Here is a 9,935-nt window from a genome sequence, read left to right as displayed (position 1 = left end):
TTTTTTATTTAAATAATAAAATTAAAATAAAGTCTAGCAATATATAATAAACAACAAATCTGTAAATTTTTTTTTTAAATTTTTGAACTAAAAAATATATTGCTCTAGTTGTAAAAAATAAACAATTCCAAAAATATCGAAAAAATAAAGAAAATTAGAATATTAAATTTTTCAAATTAATTTATTCTTAATTTGTAAACAAGTGCAGCAAAAAAAAGTCAACAGTCTGGGTGTAGCATTATCCGGTGAATGAAAAAACAGAAAATATTTTTAAAAAAATTGAAAATTTTAAAAAACTAAATTTTTTATTTTTGAATTTTAAAATTATATTATTAAATATTTTTTATTTAAATAATAAAATTAAAATAAAGTCTAGCAATATATAATAAACAACAGATCTGTAAATTTATTATTTTTTTAAAATTTTTAAATTAAAAAATATCTTTCTCTAATTGTAAAAAATAAAAAATTCCAAAAATATCCAAAAAATAAAAAATATGAAAATATTAAATTTTTGAAATTAATTTATTTTTAATTTGTGAACAAGTGCAGCAAAAAAAGTCAACAGTTTGGGTGAAGCATTATCCGGTGAATAAAAAAATAATAAATATTTTTAAAAAATAAAAAATTTTAAAAAACTAAATTTTTTTATTTTTGAATTTTTAAATTATATTTTTAAATGTTTTTTATTTAAATAATAAAATTAAAATAAAGTCTAGCAATATCTAATAAACAACAGATCTGTAAATTTATTATTTTTTTAAAATTTTTAAACTAAAAAATATCTTCCTCTAATTGTAAAAAAATAAAAAATTCCAAAAATATGCAAAAAATAAAAATATTAAAATATTAAATTTTTTAAATTAATTTATTCTTAATTTCTGAACAAGTACAGCAAAAAAAAGTCAACAGTCTGGGTGTAGCATTATCCGGTGAATAAAAAAATAAAAAATTTTTTAAAAAATTTTAAAAAATAAATTTTTTATTTTTGAATTTTTAAATTATATTATTAAATGTTTTTATTTAAATAATAAAATTAAAATAAAGTCTAGCAATATATAATAAACAACAGATCTGTAAATTTATTATTTTTTTAAAATTTTTAAATTAAAAAATATCTTTCTCTAATTGTAAAAAAATAAAAAATTCAAAAAATTTCAAAAAATAAAAAATATTAAAATATTAAACTTTTGAAATTAATTTATTTTTAATTTGTGAACAAGTGCAGCCAAAAAAAGTCAACAGTTTGGGTCAAGTATTATCCGGTGAATAAAAAAATAAAAAATATTTTAAAAAAATAAAAAACTTTAAAAAACTAAATTTTTTATTTTTGAATTTTTAAATTATATTGTTAAATGTTTTATATTTAAATAATAAAATTAAAATAAAGTCTAGCAATATCTAATAAACAACAGATCTGTAAATTTATTATTTTTTAAAAATTTTTAAACTAATAAATATCTTCCTCCAATTGTAAAAAAATAAAAAATTCCAAAAATATCCAAAAGATAAAAAATATTAAAATATTAAATTTTTGAAATTAATTTATTCTTAATTTGTGAACAAGTACAGCCAAAAAAAGTCAACAGTCTGGGTGTAGCATTATCCGGTGAATAAAAAAAATATTTTTAAAAAATAAAAAATTTTAAAAAACTAAATTTTTTATTTTTGAATTTTTAAATTATATTATTAAATGTTTTTTATTTAAATAATAAAATTAAAATAAAGTCTAGCAATATATAATAAACAACAGATCTGTAAATTTTTATTTTTTTAAAATTTTTAAACTAAAAAATATATTTCTCTAGTTGTAAAAAAATAAAAAATTCCAAAAATATCCAAAAAATAAAGAAAATTAAAATGTTAAATTTTTTAAATTAATTTATTCTTAATTTGTGAACAAGTGCAGTAAAAAAAAGTCAACAGTCTGGGTATAGCATTATCCGGTGGATAAAAAAATAAAAAATATTTTTAAAAAAAATTTTAAAAAACTAAATTTTTTATTTTTGAATTTTTAAATTATATTATTAAATGTTTTTTATTTAAATAATAAAATTAAAATAAAGTCTAGCAATATATAATAAACAACAGATCTGTAAATTTATTATTTTTTTAAAATTTTTAAACTAAAAAATATCTTTCTCTAATTGTAAAAAATAAAAAATTCCAAAAATATCCAAAAAACATATTAAAATATTAAATTTTTTAAATTAATTTATTCTTAATTTGTGAACAAGTGCAGTAAAAAAAAGTCAACAGTCTGGGTATAGCATTATCCGGTGAATAAAAAAATAAAAAATATTTTTAAAAAAATAAAAAATTTTAAAAAACTAAATTTTTTATTTTTTAATTTTTAAATTATATATTAAATGTTTTTTATTTAAATAATAAAATTAAAATAAAGTCTAGCAATATATAATAAACAACAGATCTGTAAATTTATTTTTTTTAAAAATTTTTGAACTAAAAAATATATTGCTCTAGTTGTAAAAAATAAAAAATTCCAAAAATATCCAAAAAATAAAAAATATTAAAATATTATATTTTTGAAATTAATTTATTCTTAATTTGTGAACAAGTGCAGCCAAAAAAAGTCAACAGTCTAGGTGTAACATTATGCAGTGAATAAAAAAATAAAAAATATTTTTAAAAAATAAAAAATTGTAAAAAACTAAATTTTTTATTGTTGAATTTTTAAATTATATTATTAAATGTTTTTTATTTAAATAATAAAAATAATATAAAGTCTAGCAATATATAATAAACAATAGATCTGTAAATTTATTATTTTTTTAAAATTTTTAAATTAAAAAAATATATTTCTCTAATTGTAAAAAAATAAAAAATTCCAAAAATATCCAAAATATAAAAAATATTCAAATATTAAATTTTTTAAATTAATTTATTCTTAATTTATGAACAAGTGCAGTAAAAAAAAGTCAACTCTGTGGGTGTAGCATTAGCCGGTGAATGAAAAAATAAAAAATATTTTTAAAAAAATTAAAAATTTTAAAAAACTAAGTTTTTTATTTTTGAAATTTTAAATTATATTATTAAATTTTTTTATTTAAATAATAAAAAAATAAAGTCCAGCAATATCTAGTGAACAACAGATCTGTAACTTTAATATTTTTTTCAATTTAAAACTAAAAAATTTTTTTTCTAGTTGTAAAAAAATAAAAATTCCAAAAATAACCAAAAAATTAAAAAATTAAATTTTTTATATTAATTTGTACTTAATTTGTGAACAAGTGTAGCAAAAGAAGTCAACTGTCTGTGTGTAGCATTATCCGGTGAATCAAAAAATAAAAAAAATATTTTAAAAAAATAAAAAATTTTAAAAAACTAAATTTTTTATTTTTGAATTTTTAAATTATATTATTAAATGTTTTTTATTTAAATAATAAAATTAAAATAAAGTCTAGCAATATATAATAAACAATAGATCTATAAATTTATTATTTTTTTAAAATTTTTAAATTTAAAAATATCTTTCTCTAATTGTAAAAAAAAAATAAAAAATTCCAAAAATATCAAAAAAATAAAAAATATTAAAATATTAAATTTTTGAAATTAATTTATTTTTAATTTGTGAACAAGTGCAGCCAAAAAAAGTCAACAGTTTGGGTGAAGTATTATCCGGTGAATAAAAAAATAAAAAATATTTTAAAAAAATAAAAAATTTTAAAAAACTAAATTTTTTATTTTTGAATTTTTAAATTATATTGTTAAATGTTTTTTATTTAAATAATAAAATTAAAATAAAGTCTAGCAATATCTAATAAACAAAAGATCTGTAAATTTATTATTTTTTTAAAATTTTTAAACTAAAAAATATATTTCTCTAGTTGTAAAAAAATAAAAATTCCAAAAATATCCTAAAATAAAGAAAATTAAAATGTTAAATTTTTTAAATTAATTTATTCTTAATTTGTGAACAAGTGCAGCAAAAAAAGTCAACTGTCTAGGTGTAGCATTATCCTGTGAATGAAAAAACAAAAAATATTTTTAAAAAAATTGAAAATTTTAATAAACTAAATTTTTTATTTTTGAATTTTTAAATTATATTATTAAATGTTTTTTATTTAAATAATAAAATTAAAATAAAGTCTGGCAATATATAATAAACAACAGATCTGTAAATTTATTATTTTTTTAATTTTTAACCTAAAAAAATATCTTTCTCTAATTGAAAAAAAATAAAAAATTCTAAAAATATCAAAAAAATAAAAAATATTAAAATATTAAATTTTTTAAATTAATTTCTTCTTAATTTATGAACAAGTGCAGTAAAAAAAAGTCAACAGTCTGCGTGTAGCATTATCCGGTGAATAAAAAAATAAAAAATATTTTTAAAAAATAAAAAATTTTAAAAAACTAAATTTTTTATTTTTGAATTTTTTAATTATATTATTAAATATTTTTTATTTAAATCATAAAATTAAAATAAAGTCTAGCAATATTTAATAAATAACAGATCTATAAATTTATTATTTTTTTTAATTTTTAAAGTAAAAAAATATATTTCTCTAGTTGTAAAAAAATAAGAAATTTCAAAAATATACAAAAAATAAAGAAAATTAAAATATTAAATTTTTTAAATTAATTTATTCTTTATTTGTGAACAAGTGCAGCAAAAAAAAAAGTCAACTGTCTGAGTGTAGCATTATCCGGTGAATCAAAAAATAAAAAAAATATTTTAAAAAAATAAAAAATTTTAAAAAACTAAATTTTTTATTTTTGAATTTTTAAATTATATTATTAAATGTTTTTTATTTAAATAATAAAATTAAAATAAAGTCTAGCAATATATAATAAACAACAGATCTGTAAATTTATTATTTTTTAAAATTTTTAAACTAAAAAAATATCTTTCTCTAATTGTAAAAAATAAAAAATTCCAAAAATATCCAAAAAACATATTAAAATATTAAATTTTTTAAATTAATTTATTCTTAATTTGTGAACAAGTGCAGTAAAAAAAAGTCAACAGTCTGGGTATAGCATTATCCGGTGAATAAAAAAATAAAAAATATTTTTAAAAAATAAAAAATTTTAAAAAACTAAATTTTTTATTTTTAATTTTTAAATTATATATTAAATGTTTTTTATTTAAATAATAAAATTAAAATAAAGTCTAGCAATATATAATAAACAACAGATCTGTAAATTTATTTTTTTTAAAAATTTTTGAACTAAAAAATATATTGCTCTAGTTGTAAAAAATAAAAAATTCCAAAAATATCCAAAAAATTAAAGAAAATTAAAATATTAAATTTTTTAAATTAATTTATTCTTAATTTGTGAACAAGTGCAGCAAAAAAAAGTCAACTGTCTGGGTGTAGCATTATCCGGTGAATGAAAAAACAAAAAATATTTTTAAAAATATTGAAAATTTTAAAAAACTAAATTTTATATTTTTGAATTTTTAAATTATATTGTTAAATGTTTTTTATTTAAATAATAAAATTAAAATAAAGTCTAGCAATATCTAATAAACAACAGATCTGTAAATTTATTATTTTTTTAAAATTTTTAAACTAAAAAATATCTTCCTCTAATTGTAAAAAAATAAAAATTCCAAAAATTTCCAAAAAATAAAAAATATTAAAATATTAAATTTTTTAAATTAATTTATTCTTAATTTCTGAACAAGTACAGCAAAAAAAAAGTCAACAGTCTGGGTGTAGCATTATCCGGTGAATAAAAAAATAAAAAATATTTTAAAAAAATTTGAAAAAACTAAATTTTTTATTTTTGAATTTTTAAATTATATTATTAAATGTTTTTTATTTAAATAATAAAATTAAAATAAAGTCTAGCAATATATAATAAACAACAGATCTGTAAATTTATTTTTTTTTTAATTTTTGAACTAAAAAATATATTCCTCTAATTGTAAAAAAATAAAAAAATCCAAAAATATCCAAAAAATAAAAAATATTAAAATATTAAATTTTTTAAATTAATTTATTCTTAATTTGTGAACAAGTGCAGCAAAAAAAGTCAACAGTCTGGGTGTAGCATTATCCGGAGAATAAAAAAGTAAAAATATTTTTAAAAAAATAAAGAATTTTAAAAAACTAAATTTTTTATTTTTGGATTTTTAAATTATATTATTAAATGTTTTTTATTTAAATAATAAAATTAAAATAAAGTCTAGCAATATATAATAAACAATAGATCTCTAAATTTATTATTTTTTTAAAATTTTTAAACTAAAAAAATATCTTTCTCTAATTGTAAAAAAATAAAAAATTCCAAAAATATCCAAAACATAAAAAATATTAAAATATTAAATTTTTGAAATTAATTTAATCTTAATTTGTGAACAAGTGTAGCAAAAAAAAGTCAACAGTCTGGGTGTAGCATTATCCAGTGAATAAAAAAATAAAAAGTATTTTTAAAAAATAAAAAATTTTAAAAAACTAAATTTTTTATTTTTGAATTTTTAAATTATATTCTTAAATGTTTTTTATTTAAATAATAAAATTAAAATAAATTCTAGCAATATATAATAAACAACATATCTGTAAATTTATTATTTTTTAAAATTTTTAAACTAAAAAATATCTTTCTCTAATTGTAAAAAAATAAAAAATTCCAAAAATATCCAAAAAATAAAAAATATTAAAATATTAAATTTTTTAAATTAATTTATTTTTAATTTGTGAACAAGTGTAGTAAAAAAATTCAACAGTCTGGGTGTAGCATTATCCGGTGAATAAAAAAATCAAAAATATTTTTCAAAAAATAAAAAATTTTAAAAAATTAAATTTTTTATTTTTGAATTTTTAATTATATTATTAAATGTTTTTTATTTAAATAATAAAACTAAAATAAAGTCTAGCAATATATAATAAACAATAGATCTGTAAATTTATTATTTTTTAAAAATTTTTAAATTAAAAAATATCTTTCTCTTATTGTAAAAAAATAAAAAATTCCAAAAATATCCAAAAAATAAAAATATTAAATTTTTGAAATTAATTTATTCTTAATTTGTGAACAAGTGCAGCCAAAAAAAGTCAACAGTCTGTGTGTAGCATTATCTGGTGAATAAAAAAATAAAAAATATTTTTAAAAAATAAAAAATTTTAAAAAACTAAATTTTTTATTTTGAATTTTTAAATTATATTATTAAATATTTTTTATTTAAATAATAAAATTAAAATAAAGTCTAGCAATATATAATAAACAACAGATCTATAAATTTATTATTTTTTTAAAATTTTTAAACTAAAAAAATATATTTCTCTATTTGTAAAAAAATAAAAAATTCCAAAAATATCCAAAAATAAAGAAAATTAAAATATTAAATTTTTTAAATTATATTATTCTTAATTTATGAACAAGTGCAGCAAAAAAAGTCAACTGTGTGGGTGTAGCATTATCCGGTGAATAAAAAAATAAAAAATATTTTAAAAAATTAAAAATTTTAAAAAACTAAATTTTTTATTTTTGAATTTTTAAATTATATTATTAAATATTTTTTATTTAAATAATAAAAAAAAAGTCTAGTAATATCTAGTGAACAACAGATCTGTAACTTTATTTTTTTTCAATTTTAAACTAAAAAATTTTTTTTCTAGTTGTAAAAAAAATTCCAAAAATAACCAAAAAAATAAAAAAATTAAATTTTTTATATTAATTTATTCTTAATTTGTGAACAAGTGTAGCAAAAGAAGTTAACTGTCTCGGTGTAGCATTATCCGGTGAATATAAAAATAAAAAATATTTAAAAAAAATAAAAAATTTTAAAAAACTAAATTTTTATTTTTGAATTTTTAAATTATATTGTTAAATGTTTTTTATTTAAATAATAAAATTAAAATAAAGTCTAGCAATATCTAATAAACAACAGATCTGTAAATTTATTATTTTTTAAAAATTTTTAAACTAAAAAATATCTTCCTCTAATTGTAAAAAAATAAAAAATTCTAAAAATATCCAAAAAATAAAAAATATTAAAATATTAAATTTTTGAAATTAATTTATTCTTAATTTGTGAACAAGTGCAGCCAAAAAAAGTCAACAGTCTACATGTAGCATTATCCGGTGAATAAAAAAATAAAAAATATTTTAAAAAAAATAAAAATGTAATACTCGGTTAATTAACGGCTAATTAACCCATAAATGAGAATTTATTCTAGAAAGTCCAAAATGTGATTTTTGTGGCTAAATGTGATAGAGGAGATTGAGACGAGAATTTCGGTACCAATTTTATAGAATTCGGACCAAGATTGGACTGAACGGGCCAAATCGGGCCAACCGAACCTAAAGTGGGCCCTTGGCCCAACTAAACTAAACCAAAACCCTAGTTTTCAGCACTCTCTCTCCTCACATAACACTCTTACACGCTGAAATTGGAGGCACAAGGGGGGAAGAACACTCTCTCTAGTTCTTTCTCTCTCTTGATCTTCAAACCACCATAACTTTTGACCTAGAGCTCCGATTGCCGCACCGTTGGCGGCCACGCGTTCACCGCGGAGAGCTCTACAAAACCCATACAATTAATCTTAAGGTAAGTCACGTTTTGCTCTTTGAATTTCTAGCCTTGATTTCGAGTTTCATGAGCAAAAATGTTGAGATTTTGGGCTTTTTGATGTTATAAGACCCAACTCTCTTGAAGGAGAAGGTTAATCTTGTCTCCTTGGACCTTGGGTGTGGTAAGATTCTCAACCCTAGTGTAATTTGTGGTTCTATGATGTTTGGGTTTTGAGATGTTGTGTATGGGTATGATGATTGTGGCTTAGGTTGTGTATGTGTGAATATTGGAGCTTGATTGGTGACATTAAAAAGCTTGAAAAGGGTTTGGTGGTGAAAAATCTGTTCTTGGAGGTGTTGAGGCCTTGAGAGCTTGTGGATAAGTGATTTGGAAGTGCTCCGGTTGAGCTTGGGAAATCGGCTAAGGTATGGTTTCGGTTTCCCGTATCTAATATGTAATGTGGTAGGAAATACTTAAGCTAGAGGCCCTAAGATAGGCATTGAATTGTTGGTGTTGTTGAATGGTTGATATATATAATGTGGTCATATATGTGATGATGATTATTGATGCCTTGATGGTATGATGTATGAGAAATATGCATGTTGTGATATATGCTTGATGATTGGTTGTGGTTGAATTGTGGGTTGAACCATGTTAATGGTGAGTATGACATTGATTGTGTACAATGATGATTTATTGGAATTGGTGTTTGATGATTGGATTTTTGACGGTATAGAATTTCACAAATGGATTCTCGTTGCAAGTATAGTTTCCAAACCAATCAAAAATCCTTTCATACAAAAAATTGTTTGTCACAAGTAACAAACCCCTAATTTTATAAACCGAAGTATTCAAACCTCGGGTCGTTCTCCCTACGAATTACAATAAAGTGCCTTGTTATTGGTTAGAAATGTGTTTGGGGTTTTGGATAAGAAGCATGAAAAGTAAATGGCAATGAAAATAAACTAACAACTATAAAAGGCTCTTGGCAAGGTATGAAAATTAGAAGTCCTATCCTAGTTATCCTTCTAAGTTGTGATGAGAATTGTTCATTGCTACCACTTAGTTAACCCTTACTAAATAAAGAAAAGTCAAGTGGATGAATTGACTTGAGCCACAAGTCCTAGCCAACTCCCAAGGAAAGACTAGCTTTAGTGCACTCCAAACCAATTAGCAATCTCTCCAATTACCAATCAACAAAGGAATTAAATAACTCAAGTGTCACTAATTACTCTACCTAGGCCAAGAGGAACAAAATCTATACTATATCTAAAAGAGGCATTTCAACAAACACATAAAAGGCAATAAAAGCAAACAACATAAATTGCAAGAATTAAAGAGAGATCTAACTACAAAGGCAAGAAATCAACAATAGAAAAGCAAAGAAGAACAATTATTATGAATTACCTCTTATTAAATTGAAAGAAAATGGAAGGAACAATAGTAG

Source organism: Arachis hypogaea, chromosome 3, assembly GCF_003086295.3.
Source record: "Arachis hypogaea cultivar Tifrunner chromosome 3, arahy.Tifrunner.gnm2.J5K5, whole genome shotgun sequence".
In the NCBI taxonomy this organism is placed as follows: Eukaryota; Viridiplantae; Streptophyta; class Magnoliopsida; order Fabales; family Fabaceae; genus Arachis; species Arachis hypogaea.
Note: the sequence above shows the minus strand (reverse complement) of the source record.